We start from the raw sequence: 18,958 nt of genomic DNA, 5'->3' as shown, positions 1-18,958 counted from the left end.
TGCTCTCTGGCACATCGTCTTTCCTCCACGCAGCTGGCAGATAATGTAATACCACAGGTGCCACCTACTTTCACACTGTATTTTGTCCCCCACCCCCACCTTTCAAAGTGATGGTACAGAGTCATGGAGAGAACAACAGGCAAATACCATGAATCAGAGCCTTCTCCAGCAATTCTGCTTGCATGTCAGCTCGAAAGGGTCAGGAGAGGTTTTCCTCTCCTGCGCGGTACCATCTTCTCTCATCCATATCTGAAGGTTTGTCTCAAGTTACAATCCCATCATCTCACAACCTGCAGTTTTACCTTCACGTGTGCCTTATTGTTCAATATTGTAAACAAAATCTTCTTCACTTCACCTGCATACATGACTTCATTTAGCTCTACTGGACTTCTAATTTGAACCTGTGCGATCTGTGGCATAAACAGGCTACTTCCATGTGCTGCTTAACTGCACTCTAATAGTCCTCTGTCTAGGAAGCCACTACACTGACTCACATAGGGTTTATTTACAAGGTACATTGCAGACAGATGTTTCGGTACTCAGGGCTGACTGGAAGCTGTGTAGCCACGTTAGAGAAGTGTTAAGCCACAGCTGCAGGTTTATGAGCTGGTCTCTGTGCTCTGCTAACAAGTCACAGCTCAAAGCACAAGCAGAGGGAGCTCTTATCTGCTGGTGAGTGATCACATTGCTAAAAATATAGGTATAGTGAAGTGAATAATAAGAGGATACATACAAAAATCTGCTGGAGTGCAGCTATCTGAAATATTTTACTTGGTTGAGGTGTATAAAGTTGAAAAATGGCAACTTTAACTTTACAAAATCCAGCAATGAACATGTAAACATGCATCACCATACATAACGAGGTTTTTAATCATAGCTGGATCAAAGGTCCTGTTTAAAATGAACAGGATAAGATAATAAAGAATATCTGTGGAAACTGAAACATCACAAAGAAGCAATCAATCAAATGGGTAATCAAATAATAGATTTTTGGATGACAGCTTGATCTGTATTAGTGGGGGGGAAAAAAGTGGGGTTTGACAGTAGCACCTGTAGTTTGAAAGAAAAATGTTTATCCTCTGTCTTATGAGATTGAGTCAAATTACATGCCACAAGCCCCAGATACGAAAAAAAATCCAGTGCCAGAGGACACCAGGGCAAAGTATCTTCTGCGGCCTCAGAGACTTCCTGGCAACTGCTACACTCAGTCCTCAGAGCATCACCGGTGATTCACCTTCCTTCACCTTCCCCCTTATGCTCCCCAGCATTTGGTGCTGTCATTACTGATTAGGATATATTTCATTTTCAAAGGATCCAAGTTGCTCCTGCATGGCTGGAAGCCACATACTGCCCACCCTCAACTAAAATGGAATACTTCACAACAGATTAAAAGTGTGCATGTATCATCTGGACTATGAGATTTACTTATACCCCTGCAGAGTAGTTTCATAATGAACTACTACAAACTTATCTCATTACGTCTCAGGAAACAGAACAGAGAAACAGGATAACAGAACACTAAAGTGTGTACCATCTTATCCGTGCTTGGCAGCACCATTAAGATTTAACTAGTCCTAATCTTTTTCAGATCCCTCATCACCTGGAAAAGTAAGCACAATCTACCTTCCTTCCATGTCCTGAATCTGTCTCACAGCTCCAAGGCTGATGCTTTTAAATCTTAAAGTCCTTTTCTCCTGGTTTTCTTCCCCAGGGTCTCCTTCCCCTCACAGGTCTACCTGCAATGCACATCAGGAAGTAGTCATCAGCCCACGAGTCTCAATACTTGAATTACTAGCCAGGCATCAGCAAGTATCTGCCTACACACAACTACTTGTCTGCAGGAAGGAAGGGGTAAAACCATGTTAGACTGAAATCACCACCTGCCCAGCTGTAGCTCACAGCGGTGCTGTAAGTAAAAAGGCAAAAGGTACATAGAACGTGCCAACAAAGTCTCTGTCTTACCACTTAGTTGTTCATGGCAAGTAAGGGAGACCATACATGGCAAAAATCAGTTTAACGTAGGAAGTCTCTCATGCGACAAGGGAGCTATAACATACTGTACTGTCTTTACATTTTTCTACATACTTGAAGCATATGCATCTGGAATGGCTCCACATTTTCAGTGTATAAACTTTAATTTTATATTTACTATTCAACAGAAACCGAGTTAATTCAGTGTCCTGCATCAACAATATACTTTGATCATCAAATTATGAATTTAATATTAGTCCACAAAAGACAAGCTCTGACAGGTCCAGTCTCTTTGCTCAGCCACCAGTGAAGTCAACAGTCTCATTCAGTCTTGGATTAGACTTGAAGAACTGCACATAGCAAAATGGTACATGCAAAGAGAAGGCAGGAGAGCTGCAGCCTGTGTACCAGACTGTGTTGTGAGGGAAGCTGAGGATTTTGAAAGGACAACGTTGAAACGTCCTGAAGGTGTTATAAAGTGATACCATGTTAAGCAGAGTCACTAAATGGGTTTGACAGTCTCAGTTCTCCAAAGCTAGAAGAAGGAAAACAAAGCATCGTAGGCATGAAAAAGGTCTCTAGGCACTATCCAATCTATCTGCCCATCTTCTTCTAGTTTTTAACACATGCTTGGAAATTTATATTATTTCTTTCTTCATTATTGTATTTGAAGATCTACATCCCTCCCCAGCTTGGTCATTTGTCACAAGTATATTTTAGGCTCCTATCCTCTTAAAAGCAAAATAAAACAACAAATCACATATCTTAAGCATTGTTCAGTCCCTCCTGAGGTCAAGCAGCCTCGCAGAGCAAGCTATTGCACAGGGAGGATTACGTGATGTGCAGACTCCATCTGCCCCTGAAGTATGTGTGCAGAACTGGGCCAGCAGCATGCTAAGCTGAAGTTCTGTTCCATGGTGACACTTGCCACGTTTATTGTTCTTGATTAGAAAAACATTCCATATTTTAGAATTGACATTTAAGACTGAATAAAGTTCCAGTTTGGTTTTATCAGGGCAAACTTTAAAATAGATTGTCTATTAGCCTTTGTTACTATATTTCTTTTATGAGTGCGAGTGGGAAGAGCATTAAGGAAGGCCATAAATCAGACGCATACTTCTGGCGAGTGCAGGAAATCCTTTAACCTTTATACTTCATAGAAATAAGAATAAATGCAGATTTATTCAGATTGTTGACATTTTCCAAAACATCACCCAAGGAGGCGTTTCCAGAAGTAAAATGATCAGAAGAAGAAAACAAAGAAAACAAAACAAAAAAAAAATCCCCCCAAAACAGCGTTGCCTAAAGCACCAACTAAAAACCATTGTCTCCTACTCATATAAGACAAGACGACAAGACCAAAACCTCCTGTTTTTTGGGAGGGTGGGAGGGCATGAATAAGGAAAAAAAAACAACCCAAAAAATCCACACCATGGTACTGAGACTTGAGACAATTCTCTTAACACTGATAGCGTGCAGGCATATCCATTGGAAAATAATCTGCCCTTGGTGACTAACTCCCAGCAGAAAACTTGACTACTTGCCAAACTGTAAATATCCCTTCATGTATGCAGGAAATCATTTTTAGCAAACCCAGAGCTGGTCTAGCAGGATGCAAGATTCTGAGCAGTGCACCACCCATATATTCTCATTGGAATGGGTTAAAAGGCGCTCACAGGAGCAAGTTGTGGGTGACACCAGTGAGAATTTAAGCATGCAGCATAATGGTAAAGTAATTAATAAGAGCAGTTGCTAACAGTTGTTCAACGGAGGAGTGTTCTAAAATTCCTGTGCTCTTTAACAATAATGTGGAGAGACGCTGTGAAACTGGGGAAAAAAAAACCTGGCGTGGAAGGGACATTCCTTCAGTTCCTCTCAAAAGTTTGAAAAACCTCTGGATAGGAAAATACTACTGAGCAGCCAATTCTTTCCACATTTGGCTAAGCCCAATGCCCAAAATACACAGAACACTACTTCACTTTGAAAGGATTGCAATACTCCTATCTGAGTCATCTGAAAGCAAATAAAATGAGACCTAAACAAATAAACCTAATTGTGCATGGAAACAAATCCAGCTCTCCAGCTTGGCCATGGCTTTGTTTTTGTTAGTTTAAAGCCTGCATATGCAGTTTTAGTGGCATCAGGAGTTATACAAATATTGACAACAAATTGCCAAATGTTGTTTTTTTCCCCTCAGTGCACAGTGTGAAGAAGCTGGGGGAATGCTTCTAGGAACCTTCCCCAGTGCACTGAACGAAATCACAGCTTGATGGGATCCGCTCCAGCCTCTTCTCTGAAGACGCTAATGAGATTGAGCTTGTTGATCGTTATCGTCAAAGACTTTTATTTTTCACTCATGGACTCTGCTGAACACAAACCCAGGCTTTCGAAACGTAGCTCAAATGCTTGCACCATAGCCAGGGCATTGTCGCATGCTCTGTCCTCCACCCTGTGATTTGTTCCTAGTTTGTCTCATCCTTAACCTGCTTCTGGTGGTTCAGCCAGGAGAGAAAAAACAATGACAAGTGAGAAAACCAAGCTGCTCTCTGACATCCTTCCTTTAAAATGCTTTTGCCACTTGCTGGTCGTCCAGAACGCGCAGTTGCCTTGAGACAGAAATCACTCATGAAATCCTGCTGTCATCTGTCAAAGGTAAATTTCTATCAAGTTGGTCTGGATCCTTAACAGCTCCCAGGGAGAAATGAGAATATGTCAAATCTTGATCTTTCACAAGCCAAAGTTAGCAAAAATATATTTACATTTGACTTTCAAATGAAGCCCAGACTTTCCTCTCACTCAGAGCCAATAAAACACATTTTCTTCTTTTACTTTGCCTTACATTCACAAGACACCTACAACTTTTATTATTCTAGCTGGCTGGATAACAAGGTTTCCATTTTGAAAAAAAGGGGAAGCATTTTAGAATTTAACTAAGACCCTGAGAGTTTTCACGCAAAGAAACCACAGAATTCAGTCTCATGCATCCTCTTCAAAAGCCCAACAATTAAGACACTTATCTACCATAACAGAGAGATGGATTTCTATTCCTATTTTATTCTAATTCATTCTGAGAATTTAAAAGTTGGTCTTGCACATGTCAAAGACCACACAGCTACCAGACTATTGAATGCTCTGTGATGAACTACTCTATCTTTCTCTTTTTTTATCAGAAATTGCATGCAACACATGAGAAACTCTCCTTCTCTTTTTTTATCAGAAATTGCATGCAACACATGAGAAACTCTCCTAAGAGTTTCACTACAAGTAGTGAATTTCCATGAAAAGTTTTAAGTTTTAGTTTTAACTTCTCCAGCAAAAAAGTTCTTGACTAATTGTACACACCCTAGCTTTCACTATTAAAGCATCCATTCTTCAGTTATTGTAGTATTATATACTCAGTATATTCAGTAAGATATTAAAGCAGGAGCATCTACATAGATTTTCTATACTGCATTTCTTGTACCCCTAAGCACTTGCACAGTAAAGGGTGAATCATTAAATCAGTGGAAGGAAAGCATAGTGGAAAGGCATGAGAACTTGTGGATTTGTGAGAAAGCAGAGGGAAAAAGATCCTCTCTATTTCACTAACTCTGGACTCTCATAAAAAAAACCCAACACAATGCTCGAGACTATTCATGCTGTGAGCAAATACTGAAATATGACAAGGCATCAAGGCACGTTGCGTTACATGATATTCAGGCAGCTGCTGTGACGGGAGTTTCAATCCACCAACTGGCGCAACGAAACAAATCTGAAATGTAAAAGCTAGATTTCCACCAAAATATTTCATTAATATTACATGCATGTAAGTCAGAGAACTCAGACTACTAATCCCTACAGCTACCCTAAGTCAGCCCTGGAGGACAAAACAACGACGCAGCTGCACAGATAGTGTCTCAGAAGGTATTTTAGTTTTCAGTTCACTGATCAGAGTGTGCACAACTCCTCAGACAATATTTTGCTAGTGTATTTTCTTTGAAATTTCTTGAAGAGGGAAAATACCCATTGCTTTTCAGTGGAATGCAAGTATGAAATGACTGCATACCAGTATAAGAAGATACCCAGATATAGGCAAATTTGTATGAACACCTACTAATGGAAAGTCCCACCCTGTGCAGTAGACCGCAGCAACACGCTTTAGGTCAGAGGAGGAGGAGAGTGCTGAATCTTCTTCCATCCTTGATTGCAAATTGGGCACCAATGAACTTCCATAGCATATGCCACCTTTGAAACCTGGCCTGCGCTAAAGGCAGTTCCACCACTCTCTGGAGCCCCACCAGCCAATCTGTCAGAACAAGGGGTGGGTTGCCACAAGCCCCCCTGCAAGATTTACAGACCCATTGCGCACAGCACCAGCATGCTGCTTGTCCACCTCAGCTGAAATACCCTGCAGGTCCCACACCACGGCGAAGGGAGAATGACCCATCACCAAAAGTCACCACCAAGGCAGGAGAATGACATTCTTCCTAACAAAATAAGAGAGCAAAGCAGAAGGGCAAGTTTTCTTTGACTTAGCAAAGCACCTTCTCTTCATGGAGAGATCCATTCAAGTCACTTTCAAATTTCCAGAGATTAAAGCAACTGGGAATGAAGAGAAGTAGAAGGAAAAGCAGCATATGAGGCTGTCTGTAAAACAGGGCATTATATACCTGGATAACAGATTACCAGACGTAAAAGGCACCTCACCAGCCTACTGTCTCCCCACCTCTTCTGTCTGTTTCTCTTTTTCTCACCCATTCACCCATTCTTCCTTGGGCTGGGCGGCTTCTTGAGCACTGAGGCAAGTCAATTAAAACCAAATAAAAACCAGAGAGAGGAAGAAGACTGCCCTCCCGATGCTGACAGCTGCTACTGCCAACCTGAACTGCACAGGGGTTCCGAGTGTTGTCCCTCCTGACCTCCTCTCCCACCAGCTCCCTCACCCATCAGCTCCCAAGATGTGGAGATGTCAACCCCCCACTACAGCATACAAACTACCCCTGAGCATGACAAGGTAGCCTCATTTTCTGCCCTGGTTAATGTTGTAGGTGGTCATGTTGGTGTCTGCTTGCATTTGTGCGGTACTGGATGATGTGGAGTGTACAAACTGTTCCTCATGGTGGATGGAAACACGCTGCTCAGAGAGAGCACCACACTAGCAATACAGTATGAAGCCACATTTAGCAGTCATTACTGTATAGAGTCCCTGGTCTGCATTCAACTTGGCACATCTCAATTATTATTATTATAAGGATAAGTGAGAAAAGTAATACTTCTCAGTTCATGAAAATGCAGGAAGAGTGACTACTACCAAGTCCATACACTTTATTGCAGGGTTTCGCCTGCCACAATTCTGCTTGGTAGTTGCCACATGTTTAACTGTTTCTTACAATCTTCATTGTTCTGTTTAAATAGCTTTTACTCCTTCCTCTTAACTTTCTAAGCCACCTGCTTGTTCAATATCTGATCTTCTCATGCTTATTATTTGACTGATATATCTGAGACACTTCGTCAACTTTTTTACCTTGCTGAAGTGACTTAAGTTCTCTCCCAGCCCTATCCACCCCCTGTCTGTCTGGTTTCCCCCCCCAGTCTGGCTGAAGTGACAAACTCTCTCCCCTAGCCAAACATTTGTTTTAACAAGGTATTTTTATATCATCACCTCTTCCCTGCATCTCCCCCGCCTACCCACCACAAACACATGCTGCAGTGGGAGGATATTCTGGTTTCACATCATTTGCAACATTAAGGTGACAAATTTCCCCTCCTTCAAGTAATTTTTTTCAAGATCTGGTTTGTAAAATGCAAATGCCAAAGGGCTAGTTTCTCTTTGCCTTCTTTACTCTGGGCAAGATGTTCTCCTTTGCCTGGAGAAAATCAGAGGAAGAGAAAGTAAAAACCATTTGATTTATGTTATTTGAAACCTATTTATCCTGTAAAAGATTCAAAAATATACAGAAAGAATGTTGCCTAAGTTGATAGATTCCTTTTATTCATCCCAAGGAAGATGGGAATGATGAAGATTTCCAAGAAAGTAGGCAAATGTAACCACTCTACTGACTTCATTAATGCTATCACAGTCTGTTTTCCCCTATATTAAAATGCACATGTAGTCACATTCACACAGTAAAAACAACTTCAAGTGCTCTAAGCATCAGGCTTGGAACCATGAAAAACATGACTGTGGCCTTCATCATACCCAATTAGGAGTACATGTACTCAGTAGGGATTCTGGTGTGGTGGAGAAATGCCTAAGCCAGCTTTAAATTAGGCAAGAACAATCTAGTTAAAACAGCACAGAGCCCAGATTGGGCTCATCCACTCTAAATATTTACCCTATGCAGAGCGGGAGTTTGCAGAGGCATGCATACTACCACAACTGGAGAACTTCCAGTACCTACATTCAGCACTGCAAAGCTACGTTTGATGTGCTAAACATCCTGGTCATTCTAGCAGTATAGACGCATGGAAAGGGTCAAATTAAAACTGTTTATAAAAAGACTGAGTTTACATGGCAGGATGGCTGAAAAGTGCTTTTTAGACAAGACTATAATATCTAGTCAGTACACACCATTAGAGCCTTTGAAGCAGGATAAAATCATATTCCCTGTCCCAGGACCAAACTAATTATTGTTCCAGGATGTCAGCTGCATTTTAATTCCTGTTTTCTACAGAACTTCTAGTGCAATACATGACAACCACAAAAGTATGCACCAATAACGCACATTTGTTAATTTAATCTTGTGATTTTGTCTCATATAAGAAAGGCAAAGAAAAATAAATTTGAAAACCAAAACGGGGTGGGTTAACTCACTGCCAGCAGCAAAGGAACAAAACGGGAAAGTACTAAACAGTGAAATTTATTTATACTATGCGGCAACAGGCTCCAGAGAACAAATTATTAGCAGAAGGAGCCAGGCACAGCACATGCAAGGCTTCCCTCAAATCAAATCAAACAGATACGGCTGTCACTGTGGGCAGCCAGAGAGCAAAGAGAATGAGAGAGAAAAAAAAAAACCCCTCTCCACAGACTGAAAACATGCTGTAGTTAAGGGACTCAGAGCAGAACATGGGTAGGGCCTTTTGTTCCATTTTGGTTGTAGCAAGGTCATTTGGGGGAAATGTCTGCAGAAAACCACCGGGAGTGAGCTGAGCAAAGGGGGAGAGGGGAATAATGCAAGTTTCTCAGTAAAAAAGTACACAAGTTGGAAGGACATGAGCTGTTTTTCATTCCAAGAATTTTTAAAGATTGTCCTCTTTTGCATGTTGTGGAAAAGTGAGTAGAGGACCACTAAACCATCGCAGAGGAGCCACCCACCACAATTATCTGAGGACACATTGGACAGGAACGGCCATCCCCCAATCACCCTGCAGCTATTGGCCTCCAGAGCTTTGCCAGAAACTGTTCATGGCAATTCTGCTGACCTAAGTCATCACCTAACCCCTGGCACATACCCAGAACCAGGTGATATTTACTTCGCAGTACGTTCTTTAGGGGAAAAATAATCTGAAACTCCTGCATTAACACCCTGCTGTCAGCTAAAGATACAGGCCTCTTCTTCATAGAATCACAGAATCATGGAACAGTTTGGGTTGGAAGGGACCTTAAAGATCATTTAGTTCCAACCTCCCTGCAATGGGCAGGGACACCTCCCACGAGATCAGGCTGCCCAAGGCCCCATCCAACCTGGCCTTCATGCCATTGAAGATAACAAGTGGCCTCTGGATCTCAAAATAACCATCCGAAGAGGTATCTGTCCATGAGGAAAATATGCATTCTCATGAAGAGACTACTTCTCTCCCTTCTGGGCCACTGAACATTCCTCTGCATTAGACAGCAGCTGAACACTCACTCAGCAGGTAGAAATGGCACAATCTAGCCTGAACCCATTTTCACTAGTGATACTCTGCTCAGTATTTCATTTTCTTCATTTCCTTCCCTTCAGAAGATGCAGTAAAAAAGAGAGATGTATCTTTGTGACTTACAATTTGACTTCAGTCTAGGTCTTAGAAGTTTTTCCCTCCTAAAAATAAGACAAATATATCTTTACACTAAAGTGACCACAGCTCATGTACACTTCCCTGAGCTAGCCGTGCAGCGGCCCACTCAGGTCCTGTTTACAACTGTAGCTGTGTCAGCATGAGCTCAGCACCAGCTGCAGAAAGCATCCATGCAGCTACACTCAGGAAACACTCAGCCAAGTAGCCATGGCAGTACCAAACTCAGTGTAGGCTATATAGATGGTAGTATCCAAAACAGGCAGTAAAAAGCTGGCTCTAATATGTCTGCAAACACTGGCATTAGCCTACCTTTGTTAATGCTTTCAAAATGTTCAGAGATTTTTGGTGAAAGATACTGCATCAGCAGAAAAGCATTCCCGCAGCAGTAAACACACTTGGCTGGACGATTGCCTTTTCTTGAGTTCTGATTTGCTTCAAGTAAATACAGTCATTTATTGCATGTTTCACCTTCTTGTGAACATCTGCTGTCTGTGAGGAGCCAAATAGCTGACAGACTCGCAACCCTCCCGAGATATCTCTGGCTAATGCACATATAGCTTTCCTCAGAGGCCAGTATGTCACCGAACAGTTGGCTTACTATAAACTGCTGCATGCTGTAGGTGTTTCCAGCTGCCTCACACTGCATCTGTGTCACAACCCACGTTCCCGAAGAACCTGTACAGTGTAAACCATCCTTTATACCTACCCTGGGATCAATGCGTTCCTTATAAAGCAGTACTTTCCATCCACAAAGCCGAAAATTAAGAGATAAATCACTGGCACTTGAGAGAAAGTCAGGAGTGGAGAGTGAAAGTACAGGGCTTGAGTGCTAGTAACACTGCTCATCTTATTAGGAGAACATCTCTTCAGGAACAGGGAAGGATATGGAGAAAATAAAAAGAGGAAGGCCATGAGGATAGGGGTGAAGTCATAGGATGTTGGATGGTCATGACACACACTACGGACAAAATGCAAACGCTGGCTGGAAATGCACTGAATAATTTAAATTCTATTTAAAACATAATGAGCCAATGAAAACATTCAAAGGCAAAAGTAGATATGACAGAGCCAAAGAAATTTTTGCCATAGGATTGTCAGTAGACTGAATGGAAAGTAAAAAAAGCAGAACTGTGGCAAGCTGTAGGAATGTGGCTGCAAGAAGCGCAAGAAGCCCAGTCTGAGTCAGTCTGCTCACCACAGAGGAGGCAGTGTTAGAGATGAGGTTTGAAGTCATCACAAGGCTGCAAAAGGGAGAGAAACTAGAGCAACCTTTGAGTAACACGAGGAAAAGGCAACATGAATTGCTCCTCCAAAATACGGAATAGGTTAAGGTAGTGCCCAGATGCTGTACAATATACTTTAGGAGAAGGTGAGTCAGACTCTTACCAGTTTAGATCTCTGTAGAGTCTGGCTCCTTTCACTGCCTGCAAAGGAGTTGCTCTCAGTTTACACCAGTTCAAACTTTGTCCCCCTCTATACTCAGTGTTATTCATCTCAGTTTTAACCATGTAATGGCTTCAAGCAAGAACACAAAGTCATGCTAATCCACCCAAGAATTCCTCAGCGCTCCCTCCCACCCTGAGAAAAGTTTTGGATATCACAAATGGATAATGACATAGGATGGCACATAGACCCATGTGCTAAACTAGTCAAAGCCCAGCAGCTGAGGCTTTCCCTACATATCTGAGAAGGTAACCTCATATCTATCCCCCATTTCATGTTTTGTAAGTCTGAGGGGAGAGTTGTGTGGTTTGGGGCGGGGAGGGAGGAGTCTGGTTGTTTGTTTTTTTTTTTTAAATCTTTAGCCAAGTTGTTTTGTTCTCACTTACCATATTGTACTTGTCTGGCCTATCCACGTAAATATAGACATAGGTTTCTTCACCCCTCCACCCAACTACCTCAGGAAGCTTGCCTCACTCTAAAATAAAACAAGGCTGAACACTGGGACCTGCTTCCATAAGGGCAAGACACACCCAACTAGCCAAACAATGATGTCTCATCTACGGGACAGGCAGAAGCTCCTCATCACCTCCTGGCTCTGCACCTGCAGAGGCTCCTACCTGACACAAGGCCGACTTCACGGGAGTTGTTTGCCTCATTGTAAAGCAGCAAATGGCTCTTGCACCTCCACCACATTGCCTGCAAGAACACAACCAGCTCCAGCACTCACACTACAAAGCTAAGCTTCAAGGAGTAGGGACAATGCAGAGCGTTCTTGGGGATCTAATGTGTAGCAGCACATGCACAAGTGTGATTGTGGCTAAAGGGAAACTGAGGATCCTATATTCCTACATGTTCAAAATAAAACCCCACCTTCTTGCTCCTCACTACAGGCAGTATTCATAGACTGACTTATTTTGGGAGTTGGCCTCTTTGATAAGTACATCACATGAAGTACAAGGAGGAAGACAGAAGCATGGGCAGAAAGAACTGTGGCCAACAACTGTATGGCCACTGATGTATTCTCTACAAGTCTGGTACCCCAATAAATGTATAAAAGTGACAATAGCTTTTGGAAGAGAGAATTGGAGAAGACCCAAAGGCATGTAGGGTGATCTTGTCCTACAGGCACATGGAAGACAATCAGAGACAAAAACTTGGATCCTTTGCATCCCTGTGAGTGTTATAAACACCTAACTATTGGCTAGTTTTGGGGAGGGAACACACATCCCCATATCTTCGCACAACAAAACCTTCAAAAGATTTGTTTCCATCCTTATGTAAAGAAAAGAACATCATTTTAAATCTCAGAATCTCAGAATTTCAAGGAAGAGAACAACTGTTTACGACATATGTTTGTAAAGAAAATAGTCCAGTTGCGTCAAAGTACGTAATTTACCTTTACAGTACAAAGGTAAAGAGCCTTCAAACTAGGCTGTTGAACTAAGAGCCAACGAGGGCTACATTTTAACCTCGTGCAGAAAAAGCTAGACTGTAAGTGTAAGGAGGATAGCTTGCCCCATCTACTGGTCAGTGGGAAGACTGGAGTTACATGACAAAAGGCCAATCCAGTCAAATTCTCATTTCCAACTTAAAACATTTGTCTAAGTGCCATTGACAGCAGTATTTCAGCAAGGACATAAGTGCTTTGACAAACTGAAGCCTAAGGCTGCTTGTTTATCATGGCAGAAATAGGGTAATGACTTCTTTCATTCTGAAAATGTATTATTTCCAAAGAAAATCATAAGACAGCCTGTTCAGTACCACTGGCTTGTTAACAATGAAAAATTAAATAAATATCCTTCTTTTGTTCTGAAGTGGTCTAAGGTCATTTAACACTGTAAAATGCAGCCTGCAGAAGCCTTGTTGCAAAGCAGCCCTACACATTGCAGATCAGGAAAATCATCACAACGTTAGCACAGCATCTTAGGGATTTCTTTTATTAGAAGCATTTATTTACTAAATAGCAAGTCCAATTTCCTAAAGGCCTGATGACCTTATATTTCCCATCACTGTATGCAGTGTCCCTCTGAAGTGGATCTGTTCCTTCAGAGGGCAGGCTGGAGTCTAGAGCGAAAATGTGAAGTTCCGGTTAACTTGAAGAAGCCTTTGACCCTACCTCAGGCAGGAAAACTTGTTGAATGTCTTGCTTTGAGCACATGCCTTACATCCACAATCTTTGAGGACAGCACCTGCATTCATACTGTAACATGCCCCCGCGACCCTCAGGCTGGTTGGAGGTCCAATCAGATGTACCTAGAGAGAAGTTGCAGCCAACAGAAAGGCCACCAAAAAGCCTGGCAGCAAGCTTCCTACCAGGTAACCCAATATATCTGCAATCTGATTCACCATGAGCTCTTACACTCAGCCAGGCTCTCTCCATAAGCACACCTATGACAGTTTTCTTGGGCAGATACTCACTGTGCAAGTAACTACACTTCCTGCAAGACACAAAGGTCTCCTGCCCAAAGGACTGCTGTGCCTTGAAAAGTCTAAGCAGAGATGGGACTAAACTATCAGCGTGTCTATCTAGGTCCAGACAAGAAGTTCCCAGAGGAGTTATTGTCACAACCACAACAGAGAATGATGAAGTATCATTCTTAGCAAGCGGCACCCGAAACTGTCTTCAGAAAGCACAGGTGGCAAGGCACAAGCGCCACCACCTATCTTAAGGACTTATGACTAGCTACCAGAAAACTCTGTGAGAATAAACTGGCCACAGCAGAGAAGAGATTGTAAAGGAGGAACAGCAGCCCGACTGAGGCTCATACATCTCAGGTGATAAACCCAAGAAGCAATTATGACTACTTTAAAATATATCATTCCTATAGCAGACAAGGAAAGAAGCGGCAGTAGATCTAGACCTCCTGGATGCTAAGTTATATGTTGTACCTTAGTTAGTTCATAAAGCACAGGCAAAACACCGAAGATCATCAGAACCATATTTTGGGCTGAGTTATTTGTCTTAAGGGTATGGTAAAATACTTCTGAAACTGCTAGAGTCTAAGACTCTATAATGGAATAAACAATGGATGATAATGTCTTGGAGCAAATGCTTGCACAGCCTCACAACTGCAGTGTAAGCTGGGATCCAGCATTTCTAGCTGACATCCCTAGAGAGGTCACAAAAATGACCAAAATATTTCTTACATGAAGCACATAACAGCTAGCCCCCTCAGTTATGCAAGGACAAGTAGAGAAAACACGATCCAAGTTCAAAAGTGTCTGCAAGGTTGAAGACAAGACCTGAGGGCTACCTCCCCAAGTTCTCTGAACATCACCACCCTGCTGAGAGATTCCCCAGGCACACAACTATCTGGCATACTTGCATTAGAGAGCGGGGGAAGCAAACAGCTTACAGCTGTCACCCAGGACAGTGCACAGTGAGAGATGTCTGGTAGTCACCAGAACTGCTTGCAGCGTAAGCTGACTTCCTCCAGGATGGGTGCTTTGGGATACCTACAGCTAAGCACACCTCACTTCCTTGGTAATTCCTCAACCGCACAGGACCATTAGCACAACTTAATGAGTATTTAAATTCTTTAGCTTATAAAATACTGAATGATGGAAGAGGGGTCAAAATTTACACCTAAGAAAACAGGTATCATCTGTGCCTAGGCTTGTGAATTCAAGCACAACACCCCGCACATGAAGACCCACCCAGAGAACACACCTCCCAAGAGGTGTGTTCCTCTCTCCTGCAAGGATGCATGGCACCTAGCTCCCCAGGCAGCCACCCCAGAGCAAAAGCTTCAACCTTGTTGTCCTGGGGGATCCACTAAGACCAGCTGGTCAGGTGGAAGCTGCTGGAAAAGGAGCCCTAACAGGTAGTCATGAAAGAGGTGACGCTGCTGAAGAAAGAGGCTGAAAGGATGCTGGCCCAGTTTTACTAGCCACAGGGTACTATCGCTCTCAAAAGCAGGCTCCATAGAAAAAGGGTCAGATATCATTAATTCTCTAGTCCTTCATGGCAGACACCTTTAACAGGCCAAGTTCTGGCTTGTTAGGCTGGGAAAACACATCCTATATGAGGCCAGATTTAGACATCTGACTTATATCACAGGCTCAAAGCTTATTATATCAATCTGAGCTGACAAATAATCCAGCAACTGGCAAAAGCAAATGCTTGGTGAGAGCTTTGAATATAAACCAGATTTTAACTGAGAGCTATGGCCACAACTGCAGATAAAACCATTCAGTTGTTCTTTTTCCATTGCTGTCAATGTATATGACACAATTCTCCTCATCCCATAAATCCACAGCTTCTGCCCCATTATCCATGTTCAGAAACAATCTTCAATTGCTATTTGCATGGCACTTGACAGACTGAGGACTCCTTTTGTTAGTAAAACAAGGTGAATCAAAGATGCTTCTTCCTGGTTGTGAATAATTCTATAATTAATTGTGTTAATTATACACAATGTCTTTGAGGGGGAAAATCTAGCACTGTTCTTCTCTGAAATAATTTATTTTCTTGGTTACATAACAGAATTGAACGCCATTTTTCTTCTCTTTTGCCTTTCTTCCAGGAACAAAGTCTATATTCTTCAGTTGTGATCACTCAGGCTACTCGTTGGGTGTTGTTTTTTTTTTTAAAAAATAATGCACAAGAAGGATACAAAGACAGGATTCCCTACAGACTGAATCATGTATTTTATACTAAAAGGCAATTTGCTTTCACTTGAAAATAAGCAGCACAGAAAATACTAAACCAGAAGCTTCATTTTACATTCAGACACTTAGGAGTGCACAATTATCCAGTTGATGTCCCTTTTTGGGGGGTTCTAATGAGGTGCAGGGGTAATTAAATCTTTAGGCACAGATATTCTAAAATTCAGAACAAAAGGAACAGGCAAAGCAGCTAGTATATCACTTTCAGCTACCACCACAAGCATTAAGAATATTCTTAAACATGCCACTCACCAGTTAATAAACATCACGAGCTGGAAATCGTTGCTTTGCCACCACTCGGCTTTGAGGCTGTCACGTTCTGTCACTCGGCTGCAGAAGTCTGGCAGCACCTTTCCAACTACCACCTGCGTCAGGGCACACTGTAACGTCCCACGGGATCAGCCAGCTCACTCTGACATAAAGCTAGGCTCAGGTGCTGGAATCAGCCCAGGGGCTGAGTCCCAGCTGGCAAATCTAAAATGCCTTTCAACCCAAGGGAAATGAGAAAGGAGTGTTTGGAAAGAGCTTGCATGGAAGGCTTCCAAATGGTAGTAGCCCTCCTTTAGAGAAACAGGAATACTGCCTAGGCTGAAGATCAATAGACAGTTTGCACTGTTTGAGGTGTGTTGGAGGGACAGTTCTTGTCTCTTCCTGGACAGGGCTGAGCAGCCCCCATTCTTTTGCTTCTGAGTAAAAGGAGTTTGCACAAAAGTGACTGTGGTTCTCACTTTGCGGGGTGGAGAGAGGTGTGATAATCACTTGTGCCCCACTGCATGGCTGCCATTCTGCTGCTGAAGTCATCCTGCCAGCGTGGCTTCAAAAGGGAGCATAGCTGGCCAGTTCACCCATAAACAGCTCCTCACCTCTTCTGGCAGTGCAAACACCTCTTCGAAAGCCTGTTCCATCCATACTCTCACTAGGCAGTAACAGTCACTTGCTGTTGGCTCATCTGTGGAGGAAAAAGCAAATACAGCTCTCTAGCTTTTCTTTGCACTATCAGTATGTAATAAGTGTGTCCATTGAAAAGGTCACTACTCAAAGACTGAGACTTCACACTGACCCTCCACTTCCCTAGAAATACTGCAGGCTTACCAGAGCCTCCTGGCAAGACAGATAAACCCAGTCAATGGCACATATCCCTGCCCAAGGAATGCCTTATGTCCTTTCCTATGCATAACTCCTCTTCAAAACCTCCCTGCTGCTTCCTACAACAGCAAATACGCGAAGCAACATCTACGTCCCCAGATCCCCAGACTCCGCAAATTTAAGTGGATGTGACCCTTCCTTCATTAAGTTATATAGAGGATTGGTGTGATATTTTCTCTGATACAAAATGGTAAATCCATTAGCTTTATGAGGAAGACCATCTCAATAACAGCTGGCATTCAACTCAGAAATACTCATATGAAGCTGACCAGAAAGAATACACACTTAGAATATGCAGATAGTTTTAAGGGCTCTTCTCTGCCACGTTTCTGAGAGAAAATTTTAATGGTAACAAGATAGTCAACCACATTAAGTAACACAAGAGAAGAGAGGGTACAACTTCTCTCCCTTCCAGGTATTATCAGCAAAGGCGAAATAAATATTACCATACTCCTTGTATGCAGTAGACATAACATTTCATAAGCTGTTTCATACACAGAAAAGGATATTCACATAGAAGGCAGGTTGGAAAATATCAGAAGATATTTTCAGACAGTTGGGATCTGAAAATCCCACTCAGGATCTATTTCAGGACAGACAGACCATAATTGAGGAAGGTCCCTATACCATAAGCAGCAACTACAGTATTTCCCTTGATTTATCTTAAAAACTGCAGAGAAGACTAAATTGCTGAACCCTGAAAGAATTAAGTGGTAAGGAGTCTCATACCTTTTATAAGTATTTGCTCCAAGAGCCAAGTTCCTAATCAAGGTAATCCTAAATGCTTCTTCAGAACAAAACTGTGCTTGCAACTAAGCATTTCTGTACTACCAGCAGAATACTCAGTATGGCCACTTCTAGTATTGGAACTGGCTGGCTGCAAGCATAGATAAGAAAAATAATCTAGAAAATTAGATATTTTCCATAGATTTAGGGCTAGGGTTAGAATCTGGACTTGAAGATTCATGATAGTCTCAATAGAGAGTAGCATGCAAACTTGTTTTATCTTGGAAGAAAATAACAGGAAGAAAGTATCTTTCACTCTTCTGAGACTTAGAGGTGACCAGAACTTTAGCTAGAAGATGCCATCATAGGAAGCTACCTAGAAAAGGGTGGGGTGACATGACTGACTGTAAATAGGGCATGAAATTGGATAAAGTAAGTCATCTTTAGAATTTTTAGGATCCAACAGATCATACAGATCATATTCCAGGTAGTTCTCAAAGGATGTGACAGTTCACAAATTAATCACAATGTGTCATCAGTATCTTTCCACTAAAACTACTGACACAGTTGAAACATTATATTTTTACCTTTATCTGTATGTCTTCTGTGATTCCAAAGGACTGATGCAGAGGAAAAGTTCTTATCTTCTTGAAAGTGGTCATTATCCAGATGTCATACCTGCCTTATCAGGAGCCATTCTAAGTAATATGCATCCAGTGGCCTGTAGAAACAAGAACCAGAAGTAAATTCTTTTGCATTCCTCTGAATAATTTTGCTAACGAATGCAGATATAACAATTTGTTTAATCATATTTTGTCAATAAGGCTTGCTAAGCACCCTCACTCTTCTGTGAGTTTGTTGAGTGATGGTTTTTCTGACTAAATAAAACCAGCCTTGTGTTCTTTCACTGCTTACAGGAATTTTCTATTAGCCAGGGCTGGTTAATCATCAATATAATAGCCAATAATCAATGACAGAGAGTCAGGATGAATATAACCTTCTAAGCTTTTGAAAGGAACCAACA

At 42.1% G+C, this 18,958-nt stretch overlaps 1 protein-coding gene across 1 annotated transcript in view; it reads right to left on the bottom strand.

Annotated features, from left to right (window-relative positions):
* SMIM20 (small integral membrane protein 20) overlaps nt 1-18,958 on the bottom strand; it is a 36,918-nt gene that overhangs the window by 5,687 nt on the left and 12,273 nt on the right. The window contains exons 3-4 of the transcript XR_008449609.1: nt 18,522-18,655; nt 16,315-17,011 (exon numbers count right to left, since the gene is read on the bottom strand). The gene's annotated coding sequence lies outside the window, so the exon portion shown is untranslated. The remainder of the gene's footprint in view (nt 1-16,314; nt 17,012-18,521; nt 18,656-18,958) is intronic.

Source organism: Cuculus canorus, chromosome 4 (assembly GCF_017976375.1).
Source record: "Cuculus canorus isolate bCucCan1 chromosome 4, bCucCan1.pri, whole genome shotgun sequence".
Lineage (NCBI taxonomy): Eukaryota > Metazoa > Chordata > Aves > Cuculiformes > Cuculidae > Cuculus > Cuculus canorus.
Note: the sequence above shows the minus strand (reverse complement) of the source record. Positions and strands in the feature narration are given on the sequence as shown.